The sequence below is a fragment of the Gymnoscopelus braueri genome (assembly GCF_963280865.1).
Source record: "Gymnoscopelus braueri genome assembly, chromosome: 4".
Classification (NCBI taxonomy): domain Eukaryota; kingdom Metazoa; phylum Chordata; class Actinopteri; order Myctophiformes; family Myctophidae; genus Gymnoscopelus; species Gymnoscopelus braueri.
In genome coordinates this window covers 48,310,047-48,323,120 of record NC_137605.1, presented here as the reverse complement: position 1 = coordinate 48,323,120, position 13,074 = coordinate 48,310,047, and the positions used below count along the sequence as shown (strand labels likewise).

The 13,074-nt window shown below is 40.7% G+C and overlaps 1 protein-coding gene across 1 annotated transcript in view; it reads right to left on the bottom strand.

Annotated features, from left to right (window-relative positions):
• The window catches only part of oxr1a (oxidation resistance 1a), a 189,070-nt gene extending 178,438 nt beyond the window's left edge, over positions 1-10,632 (bottom strand). Inside the window, 1 exon segment of the mRNA XM_080425407.1 lies at positions 10,519-10,632. The gene's annotated coding sequence lies outside the window, so the exon portion shown is untranslated.
• Between the last annotated feature and the right edge of the window lie 2,442 nt (positions 10,633-13,074).

The window sequence follows — 13,074 nt, the reverse complement described above, 5'->3', positions numbered from 1 at the left end:
CAGGGGAGGGGGCGTGGCTAGTGAGTACACCATTACGTTTCAATTGGAACTGAGGTAGTACACAACGTATGACAACAATCTTTTCAAGTACAGTACATCTTAGCATTAAATACAATCAATACTGTGCAGAGCTGCCATTAATTTAATTACATGGCAAGTATGCATCCATAAACATTACAGTTGCATTTTCTAATCCTATATAATGTGACATGAATATGTAGGCCTACATAGATATGAATGCTCCCCCCCCCCCCCCCCCAAAAAAAAAAGTCCAGTTCACTTCCATTACATAGGAAAAAAGGCTGAGCGCCACATTGCGACACGTTGAGGGGGCGTGAAGTACGCCACATGTGAAGCATCGGGTTCAACTCTGATGAACCTTCACCAGGTGCCACCTGTTACCCACTTATTTTCTTGACTGTTTTGAGATCCCTTGTTTAGTTGCTTCGGTACATGCCTATATGACCTACTAGGAGTATGTAAAAAAAACTAAATTCAATATACAGAACGATTAAAAAAACGGCACCGTCTACACAACCCACAAAACATCATGGGAAACGTTGAAACATCCGATGCATTGGCTTGCATTGCAGACGAGTTGGCAGAAGCGCATGTGTGCGAGTCCAGCCTCAAAAGTCACACCGAAAACATTCCACCTGTTTAAAGCTGCAGTGGCATTTCAATCAGGGCCCGGACTGCTGCAGTGATATGACTCATCTGATTCTCCTCTCCTGTGTCTCTCCTCTCTCCTTCCTTGTCCCCATCTCACCTCCTTCTTCTGTCCTCTCCTTTCCTCACCTCCCTCTCCTGTCCTCTCCCTGCCTCACGCCCTCACCTCCCTCACGCCCTCACTCCCCCTCCTGTCCTCTCCCTGCCTCACGCCCTCACCTCCCTCACGCCCTCACTCCCCCTCCTGTCCTCTCCCTGCCTCACGCCCTCACCTCCCTCTCCTGTCCTCTCCCTGCCTCACGCCCCTGTCCTATCTACATTCCCCTCCACTCATCACCTCTGTTTGTCCCATTGTCTGCCACATAACCATTGTTCACATCGCTCCCGCCATTCCTTTCTCCCCAATTCATTCCCTAGGCTGCATCGGACCGGCGGCGTGCACACAGCCTGATTACAGCATGTTTCCTCAACTAATAGGGGTCACATTAGCCTGGCAGGAAACACAATGCCATTATGGAAATGTTCAGTCAATTACTGGGCAACGAGTAAACACCCCCTCTGTCATTTTTGACTCCCATATTTGCGTTCCCGTAACGGTGGTGATGCATGGCTGTCGTTATCTTCTCAGGGGCATCTTATCTGCCTCTTCCCTGTGGACCTCTGCAATATGCCTGAGGTTCACTGTGTCATTGTTGCAGCTCTGGATGAAAGCATCTGGCTGCCAAATGAGGAATCTAAATGTAAATGACGCCAGTGTCTTATCACCTGAAGGGGATAACGGCTTCATCATCGTGTGATGATTTCACTGTCCAGATATCTCACAACCTGAATGGTGCCATTATGAAATCACGTTCACGCGGGACTAACATCTCAATTGTCATGCAAGTATGAGAATGGATGGGTGATTCCTTGACCTATAAAAGTACAATTTCTAACAAGTTCAAATGGATTTTGTAATGGCTATTTTTGCCATTTACAATTAAGGCATTTAGCAGCCAGAGTGACTTACAATTGCAAGCTCAAACTAAGTAGGGTAAGCATGAGCCCTAGTCAACAAACAACAGAAGGTAAACAGTCGCAGTAGTAGTAGAGGGCAAAGAAGAGAACAATGTAGTGCCCCGAAGAAACTAGGACATATTTCTCTAAACAAAATGCCATCTAAAAATATTCTCAACATTTTGTTGTCAAGGAAAGAACTAATCAAAATTAAGAAAATATGTGAACAAACTAACCAACATATCTGCATAGAAAATGAGAAGAGCCTAGATGTGTGGAGTGTTGACCAGGGTGTTTTCAGGGTGTTAACTGAGTGAGCGGGGAGGGTTGTAGGGTTCATGTGCGACTAACAACTCGATTTTTGCAACGTTTAGAGATGCACTACAATACATGGATCACCTGGTACACTAATTCAGCTCTTGAAGAGGACCAGTGGATGCTCATTGAAGCCTGAGTCATAACAGCTACACTGCATTATAAAAAGGGCTGGGCTTTGGGAAACACTAGAACAATCTATGCTTATGGGACTGTCATCACAATGAGGTTTAAAAATGGGAGACTGTAAATGTTGCTTAAATTACCACGATCGATAAAAAAAAGAACATAAAACCACAGGCCGAGTTCATTTAATAGCTTATAAACTATTTGAACCCAGTCCAATAATGAGTGAAAATACAATGTAACAAAAAGTGCACTTGTAATGCGAGCTCTATAAAACTACCGATTTGAGAACTCATATAAAAATAAATACAGGCCTACATGCATTGGGCTTAAAGTACAGTATTGCCAACAACATGCCTCTAACTTGCTCTTTTAGTGGTGTTATATAATGAATTAAATCAACTGTTTAGCCCTTGACCTCAGATTACTGCAGCATACGCAAGATCACTGGTTCTTAAGCTTATTTTTTTGGTTTATTTGTTGCTTTTTACCCCTTTTTCTCCCCAATTTATCCCAATTGATTCGTCCCCACACATATTTCTGTGTTGTCACGGCTGTTGTATCCTACTGACTCACCTGCCAGTGAGGAGCCCCCACCGGGAGGACGTAGAGCCTTTGTCGTACTCCTCCCGCCCAACACTTCCTGCTGACAGGTGCCGCCCCCCAGCCTGTAGGATTTACGTCCCTGACCGGCTTCCCTCCCCCGAACACGGGCCAATTGTGTTCGTGTAGACGCTCGTCAAAGACGGATGGACCACGGTGGATTCGAACCCACAACCTCCGCGGAGGTGGGCAGGCACTTTACCACTGCGCCGCACACTGACCCGAGCGCCCTGGTTCTTAAGCTTTTTAATGTCAAGGATCCTCAGTTTGATATGCATTAGGCCACGGACCGCCCAATTGATACAATTATCTCCGGGACCCCAAACTACACTGTAAAATCCTCAGTGTTAATTCAACATGTAATAGCGTCCATTTGGTTCCATTTCTACACTCTCTGTGTTACACTAGCCTGGTAAACCATCCCGGTCGTGTGAATTCAGAAGACACATGATAATGTGAATTCACACGATCGGGATGGTTTACCAGGCTAGTGTTAGAGACCGTTAACGCCAAATTCATACCAGCAGTGGTATTTTGCTGCCGTGGCGAAGTTCAATGCATTGTCTATGTAGAGCGGTGCTTACTGCTTTCACTACTGTGGCAGGAAGGAGGTAGAGCTAAATAAAAGATAAGCTTCAAAGTTGAGAAATGTCCAACTTTGACACTGCCGCTGTACAGTGGTACAGACAAGAGCAAAGGTCAACTACTGTACCTGTAGAAGCGCAATGTGCTCTGAAGTAGGCGTACACACTTGATACCACAACTAACTACTGTATGGAAGTAACACATATTTATATATTATTGCAAAGGTTTTTTAACTTTTAAAAGGTGTGAAAAAGGTGTGAAATTAATCAGGATTGAGTTCATTTGCATTAGGGTTCATGTTGGTTAAATAATGCCAATCATAATCAAAACCTTGAAAACCACCCTCAAAACCCACCTCTTCAACATCGCTTTCCCAAGCTAACTCCAACACCCCCCCCCCACAATCTTTTTTTCATTCCACTGTTTTCATTGATTTTAGTCTTTAGTCTTTTCTTTCAGTATTTTCCCCCCATAATAAAGTTGTTTTTCTTTTCTTCTTCTCATGCCACCGTGTAAAGCGTCTTTGGGTACTCAGAAAAGTGCTATATAAATTCGAGATATTATTATTATTAAATCTAATGAGCTCTATTATGCCAAGCAAATAAAAGATGATCTCATTTTGAAACAGAGCTGAGACAAAATAACTTTGTTTCTTCCTGGGTCTGTCTATTTCTGTCTGTTAATGTTCCGGAGGTTTGTGTGACTGAGCACAGAGGCTTCAGATGTACTCAGATGAAGATGATGATGCCAAATGAGAAAACCTGAGCTTTCCAACAGCACGGTAAAAATCCTGAGTTTTAACCCTTTAAGACCCGAGGATGATCATACAAATGCCTTCTAAATCAGTAGTTCTCACACTTTCAAGATCCTTCAAAAATAGCAGATGGACAAGCTCGCAGCGTGGCACTAAGTGAGGGTGTGGGGTGTGTAATTGATAGAAAATAAGTCATTTTCTGGGTGAACTACTCCTTTAAATTAACTCTGAGAGTATCTCAGTTCAATTAACACTCAGTATTTTACTGTGAGAGTATCTCTTGGCAAGGTACCACAGTTAGGACGCTGTCAGTTTGAGTTTAAACAAATTAACTCAGGTGAGTTAAGCCTGATTTATACTTAGTTGCACACCGCCGGTGTTGTGCATCGAAAATAGCAGATCTACAGGCTCACAACGCGTTGCGCTGTGACATGTTGTGGGCTTGTAGATCTGCTATTTTCGGTGCACGTCACAACCATATGTGCAACCAAGTATAAATCAGGCTTTAGGGGGACTGCTGAGTCATGTCACTGAATGATATTTGGCTGACAGACACAAATGTGTCAGTCAAATATGCTTTGTCCCCATACCTAAAGTTAATTAATGCCTAGTTTTTTCATGCAGTGTCCAAGAGAGAAACCAATGAATGTTCATGTGTTCTGGGCCCAAACCATATAGTATAGCCTGTAGTACATTTTTCTAATCAAGATACAGTATGCGGCATAATCCTGTGATATATGGCAGCTGGTTGTCAGATTTACAAATATGTTCACCCGGACTATTAGCCTACTGTTTGATCTGGAACATGCCCTTAATTTACCCCATGCTGTGTGCTCTATATGCGCCAATATTGATTGAGTTATGCGTTTTTGTAGCAAAAAATAAAGTCCCATGTTTGCAAGCATCTCATTATACTCTGGACCACTTCAGGAAGCCTACGTTTCCCACTGTTTTTCTCCATTTACCATGACATCCAACAGAATTGCATCAACAGATCAAAATGCGTTTTAATTTATCACGAATGTCTCTCACAGTGGAGGTGAGACACCTCCACAGCAGTTGATGGTTGCATGTTTATTCATCACTCTTAGACCAATCAATTTAAACTCAATGAAATATGACCATCCCCAGAGTCTCTCCACCATCCTACATGGTTAGCTAGCCTGGCAGATAGGGCTGTCAAGATTACAAATTTAAGTTGACGATTAATTGTCACACAAATAATTGCGATTAACAATTTAATTGTGTGTTTGGCATTGAACATATGAATACAATTTAAATTTGCGTTTGGTTTTTAGGCTTCATAATCACAAATTCCACAGGGCTGACAAATAACTTAAATATACAAAGAATTACTGACACATTTAATCTAATTTTAGACTTTCAAAAAAAGTTAAAATAGCAGAAATAGTTGATCTAAAAGCTTACAACACGTCACGAAGTGGCGTGTTGTAAGCTTGTAGATCTGCTATTTCTGCTATTTTTGAAAAATTAGGCAATTATGTAATAATTGTGACAGGCCTAGTGTTGGTAGACCATCCCGGTCGCAGAAATGAAATGTGAATTCCGCGACCGGGATGGTCTACCAGGCTACTGGTTATCCTCAATAACCCCTGTTGTTGTGGGTCACATGGGTGGGCTCCCAGTGCATCATGGGCTATAGCATGTTGGAGAAGGGACCAGAAGAAGACACTGGTTAGCTGGTCTGCTCAGAGGAGGAGGGGGAGGAGAATGAGGGGGTCAATGGGCTGGGTTACCATGGGCTTAGCAGGGCAAATCCTCTGTAATCCTCCAACCAGTCCCATGATGCCGTTTACTGTATGTACGTAGGTAAAGCTATTATGGACCCACACCAAGCCTGCCTCACAAAGTAAGATACAACTTACTGCTAGCTTTCTCCCGATGTTGATGTTCTATTTGGATGGAGAGGGAGGGTAAGATAAGAAGATGCATCTTCCACAAGTCTCCTTTGAGAGACAAAGGGGAAGATGATAGCATTAGAAAAGCTCGAGAGAACATACCAACCCGCAGTTTACTTGTGTCTATTGGGTGTCATTCAGGGTGGCATTATTTTACTGAAGAATGCTAATGCTTACTTTGGATACTAAATACTAAATCAATAAAGACAATGGATGGTTACATTATCAGTGATCCCAAAACAGCTCTTCTACTCTTAGACTTAAGTGGACAAAAAAAAACTATAAACTCCCACAAACATCACGATTGATAAGATGACAGACTTTTATTTATAATGGTGGATATAGTTCCTGTTAAGAGTTTTGTTCCCATAATGATCTGCCATGTTTGTGACATCCAATGTAACAACGTGGCATTCTGGTCAACTGGCAATGGGTTTTCCGTTTCCCACATTAAAAAAACACACAATATACAACTTTCAGTCTCCACATAAGACACAAGCAGATCAAATAATTGTATCAAGTACTGTTTTCGGTATCACAAGGAGAACTTCTATTTGGCAACAAAGTTCACAACATACTTAGGGTCTTAGGAGACAGAAATGAAAATACATTTTTGGAATCACTAAAGAGGTTTTTATTTTATCAGGTTTGATTCCTGGAATCACAACAGAAGGCAGGAAATCACTATCACAGCCCGCGTCATTATGTAATTGGTTTTGTTTTGATTCAAGGCCTGTCTTTGGCTGAAGTTTTTAGAGGCACTTTTCATTAATGCTTAGCTACAAGAAGCCTGCTCTGGTTCAATAATATGATGCTCCACAAAAGAAGAAGAAAGAAGAAGAAATTAAACTTAAACTTTTGATTAAAATCCCTTAATATAGCACATTCATTCTTTGCAAAGTACCTTAAATCCAATGCACAGCTACTCACCAAGTTTGACACGTATTGTACCCTAACCCCTATGTAAGTTCTCAATAGAACCTAAGTGATAACAATACCAATCCTCGATTAAAAACAATTGGCTGGATCAGGAAGCCAACCTAATAAACTTGCAGGTCTTGACTGACTGACTGACTTACTGAGTGAGTAATGAAATTACAGCCATAAATATATATACCGCATTGGCCACTGCTGTTCATTTGGAGAGTTGCGTAATGCGGCTGCCACATTGGCCAGGGCAAGCCGTGCCTCCTAATGCATGTATGTCTCATATACCATACTGTCTATTGAAGCAGGCGGTCTCTCCACAATTAAAACTAGAAAAGTGCATTCAACAGAGTGCAGATCTCCGCCAGGACTGGTTGCCTACCTGGGGTAAAATAGCTGAAGATCTAGTCAGGCGGAAATAGACGTGGCCTATATGGAGAGTTCAACATGATCACAGGAATCCAGAGAAAATCGACTGCAGTACCTACGGTTCAAGAGTTATAGGCCAAAATGTGAAGTGGCCTGTTATAGCCCGTTATGTCTTCTTTACAAAGTTTCACGCCAATCGGTCCAGCGGTGGACGAAAACGACTCCTCACAGACAACGAAAACATAATCCCGAGACGAGAAAAGAAAATGACACATTAAAACACACTGATAATGCATGCTTCTTTAAAGTATTATCTCAGCATATAATGCTGAATGAATTTATTGGTTTGGCTCTAGCTGAACATGAACACTAGTAACTGATAAGCAATCAGTCAAGGTCCTTTCCATAATTTATGACTTTCTGAATATGTTAAGAATGGTTTTAAGTACAGTAGTTGGATGTACACAGCAACATTAGCTGATTGATAGATCATGATTATTCACTACATTATTCCTTAATGTACAATACATTCTTCTTAATCAATCATATTACAGTAGCCTAAACTTTATTAACTGATTGTACAAATAAAATAAAATAAATTTCATGGGCTACAGTATTTTTCACATTCATAAGCAGAGTACTAACCATTATGCAAGCATTGCAATGTGACCATTGCAGGACAACAAAGAGCCATTAATCAACCACTGACAGAACTAATGCAGAACATACTGTACATTTCTGCAGTTTGATAACTATTTCATGTAGCAGAAGTGGTTATTCAAATAGCTGTGGCTAATCATTTTGCCCACAATAACCCCTGAAGAAGAACCATTTCTTTGAAACTGCGCAGGTGCACCAGTTCAATACAAGGAATATCGAAAATATGTAAACTGTGCAAAAATGAATCAATGAAACATTCCATTTAATAATTTCAGTACATACAGTACTCTACCTGGCAACAAGCCAGAGCTAGAATTGATAATAGTGTTTGCCTGCATTCCTATGAGAGGTGCACTACCTGACCACTGTGTGCATGTGCATTAATGAGGTGGTGGAGATAGATGGCACTAGATGCAGCCACACCACCACATGATTTAGAGCCTTGCTTTTCTGGGTAGTAATTCTGTCTTAGAGCCATCTAGAAACTACAGGCTACGCTGTATATCACATTTCAGCACTGCAATACAATGCATACAATATATGACATCTTGTCCAAAGCTCAGTGAGGTGGCCTTGGTGTAGCAAAACTAACGGGTAGTATACTGGAAGTCACCTCATTTAGTTTGGTCTTTGAAGATAACAGATATATTTAAGCTAATTGAAATGAGTCCAATTTCTTGGCCACAAATCTTGATGGGATAATCAATTGGCAACAGCAAGCAGCAGGGTGATTATTTAATCAAAGGCGGCACAACCACGCATAATTATATCACTTGAATCAAAATTAAAGGTGTGTATGCGGTGTGTGTGAGAGAGAGAAAAAGAGACAGAGAAAAAGAGAGAGAGAGAGAGAGAGAGAAAGAGAGAGAATGATTGTGTGCATGTGTGCCTAGAGAACTTCATAAATATGTTTTAAGTGAATGACCTTGATTATGCTAATAAGATTGGTTTGAGCTAAAGGAATTTCATTAAACAATATCAAGTTGCCACTTTGTGGGAACAGAAGATTGTTTTGGAGAATGCAAAAAATTATTTCCTCTTACTGTTCCAAATATTACAATATACTTTTTTTTTTAATGGTAGAAGGATGCACACTGATGCAAAGGTGAGGGAACTTTATCAACACAGTATCAACAATATACAGCAATATACAGCAAGATAAAGTCTATCCACACCATACAGTATAAATGGGGGAAATACAAACAACCACAACAACAACAACAACAACTAATCATGTCACCAGGGTTATTATTAATATAACTGTCAGAGAGGCTTGCCTCCTGCAAGCCCATCCTTGTGAATATAATTGTGTTCTTAATTGACCTATGTGGTCAAACTGAATACAAATATAATACATATTGTGACAGGCTCCCGTGAACAAACTGTAAGGTGTGACAGTGACACCAACACCCCACACTATGCCCTGACCTTGAACAACCTAACAACAAGAGCAAAGCCCCAGACTGAGCCTCACAGGTTCAGGGCTGGGCGACCACTTAGGATTCTGCCAGCAGATCCACTCTTGATCCACTTCCAAACTTGCTGATCGCTCTGTCTTGGACTGAGCTGACCTGCCATTAAGATGCATGTATAGCAGGATGAAAATTGCCTAGACTGCATTCAAGCTCCCACATGATCCCCATATTGCACCTTAATGGGCTATAGGGTACCTCGTTGCATTATGTATTGTAAACGGTATCTAATAGACCTATCTATACTGCAGATCATGAGTTTTGGACAGACAATGATGACTCATGTTTAAGCCCACCGCTCCCTGTCTGCCACTGAGCTTCTTATTTGCTGAGGAGTGAAGTTTCTCTTGCACTGTCTAGTAAGCCTAGTTAGTTATAGTCATTCACCTTTAAGCACTGCACTGAAGTAAAATATCGGAAGCACACAGTCTGTGGTTTGGGAGAAAAGTGTAAATCAAAGCTGTCAAATTTGCCTTTAATAAACATTAACATGAGTGACAGGGCGTCGTGCGCCTATATACAGTGCCTGTAGGCAGGTGCGTGAGGTTTCTAAGACACATTATTAATCAGTGCACACACACACACACATAAGGCTATTGTTATGACCCAAATCGCTTGCATGGCATGTTTTACAATTCCATCACCTCATCATCAATACTGCAATTAACCACTTAAACCCCAGAAGCACCGGTATTGTGGGGAAAGCTTTCGCTGAAAATAGCAGATGGACAAGCTCACACTCACAGCTTGTCGATCGGCTATTTTCAGCGAAAGCTTTCCCCCACAATAACAGAAAACAGAAAAGAGACAAGTATTGAGCCCTGAGAGTCTCCGCCCGGTTACCCATATGGGGTTTAAGTGGTTAACACATGTAGCCCATACAGTCCCCGGCATCGGTAAACAGTGTATTTTCTTTTGTAAGCTTCCTATCTCTAACGTCACGCGTAATAATGGTTCTCGTGGTCTCTAGGCACACTATACGCTGCATGCCCAGATTTGTTAACACAAAGAAATACCCAGAAACATGTCAGTTTATCTAAATAAGAACTCAAAGCGTCTATCTCCGCCAGACCAGACAGCCCCGTCCTAAACAAGCCATCATAGACAGTGAGTCGGTACTTACTTACTTTCACACAGCGCGGAACGAAGCGGCGTCACAATGTGATGATGTGCAAAGTTCAGCTGTTTTCAAACATGTGCGGACGGACATACGATTCTCTTTATCTCTTCCTCCTCAAGGCGTGCGTCACGGCTCAAGTGTACACACACATACATACAAACACACACACAACACAGTGAGCAGACATGCAGAGTAATTTGACCTTCTCGTAATAGAAACTACCATCGCAGAGATGTGGAATAGGCAGGGGGAGGAACGGACCAAACCAAACGGACCATTCCTTCCTAACGCCACTCTCTCTCATCACCATTGCAAGGCAGGCATTTGGCTGGGGGACGGCGGTGAGAGAGGGCAAGGGGAGAGCAGTGGTGGAAAAATTACTCAATTTATTTTTTTTACCTAAGTAAAAAGTATCAATATTGCAATGCAGAAATACTCTGTTACAAGTAAAAGTCCGGAATTCAAAATGTACTTGAGTAGGCTAAAAGTACAAAAGTATTGGCATCAAAATATACTTAAAGGTAGGGTAGCCTAAGTGATATATATATATATATATATATATATATATATATATATATATATATATATATATATATATATATTTTTTTTTTTAAAGAGGTGGTGCCATGTTTTTGCACTTTTTCTGTTTTTCATGTGTCTATGAGGTTGATAGAACTTCATTAAGCCCCCCGGTGGTGTTTTTATGGTGTTTTATGTCTTCTCTGACTATTTGGAGTTTCTTCCTGGAGGCTGAAACCTTGAGGGTCAAACGTGCCAATAGAGAAACAGCACTTTAGTGACATCACAAAGCCCACACCCTCCCCCTCATTATCATAACACAACAGGTGTGGGCATGAGGAGGAGGAGGGACTAGGACAGGTGGGTGGTGCTAAGGTGGTGGAGGAGGTGCTAAGGTGAGAACCAGGTATACTTAATGCACTGGTGGGTATGTCTACATACAAACAACATTTTAACACTTACTGTACACTTTTTTTTGTTGAAAAAAATCCTTACATAATAATAATACCTTATGATCAGGTTTTAGGGTTGAAAAATATCATGGCACTCCATCTTTAAAGGTTAAGTACTATATTCTGATAGTAATCATTGCTACAGAGCGTTTGTTCGGTCACAGGGGTCTCTCCATCTATTTAGTAAACAGAATATTAATACATTTTCAGGTAGGTGACAACATTTAAGCCAATCAGGAGAGAGCACTGAAAATGCATTTTCTGTTTAATAAAGAGCTGGAGAGACATGGAGACTCCTTTTACTGAACAAACACTCTATAGCAATGAGTAGCCTACTATCAGAATATAGAGCTATTTAACACTTATTTGAACAAAAGTAAATCACGTACCCAGTACCCTACCTTTAAGTATCAAAAGTAAAAGTAGGCCTATAGTCATTGCAGAATGTCCCATTTCACAAGTTTTTAAATATATAGAATGTATACAAATCATTTGAAAATAGTAGATATACAAGCTCACAATCAATGCATTGTGAGCTTGTAGATCGGCTATTGTCAAATAGCCGAAGTATAGGGATAAAGTGGTTAATGTATGTTTTGTAATAATAATCCAAATCTACAAAGTAACTAGTAACTAAAGTTTTCTAATTATTGTAGTGGAGTAAAAGTACAATATTTGCTTTTGAGATGTAGTGGAGTTGAAGTAAAAGTACTGAAAACTGGAAATACTCCAGTAAAGTAAAACATACCTCAGAATTGTACTTAAGTACAGTACTTGAGTAAACGTACTTACTTAGTTACTTTTACAGTACACCACTGGTAATAAGATATACCTGCAGATGGGGGAAATGTGATGAATTGCAGAAGCTGAAATATACGTGCGTTTGTTGTGTGTGCGCAGATCTGACTTCTTTTGTATAATTACAGTTGGCCACTTTACTGTATAGGTATCTAGTCAGACTACAATTCCATTGATGCTGTAGAAATGTATTGACAACATCCGAACAAGATGGATTTAAATTTGTGTGATATTAGCCTACACAATGAACTGGAAACGTCTAGTTTTCCAGATGAAAATAAAGTACATTAATAGGCTATAACCATCTCTATGAGGCTATAAACCTATGTGTTTTCATACTGAGGTGTGCCCTGGTGGCTCAACCCGTTAGTGCAGTAAACACTGGATTTGAATCTGGCCCAGGCAGCATGTGTGTCATGTCACATATCCATCATTCACCCAGACTCCGGGGCAATTGGAAAATGGGTTGGCCGTGATAAATAGAAAACACTTGAGGATGCTGTTTTACACTGCAAGCTTGACCTAGAAAAAACACAGCTTCATTATGAGCCACTGCTTTAAAAACAAACACATAAACAATCAAACAATCAAAATAATAATAATGCTGAGTTTATGTCTGTATGTGTCTGACCCTTGTGACCTTGAAACCTGCAAAAAAAGCAAACGTCAACATTATGTTCATACAAAATATCAAGAAATGTATGCATGTCAATAAACATTGTCATTATTGTAATGACAGATGGAAATCAAGCATGCTGGCAACTTCTTTGTATATAGGAAAACATATTTT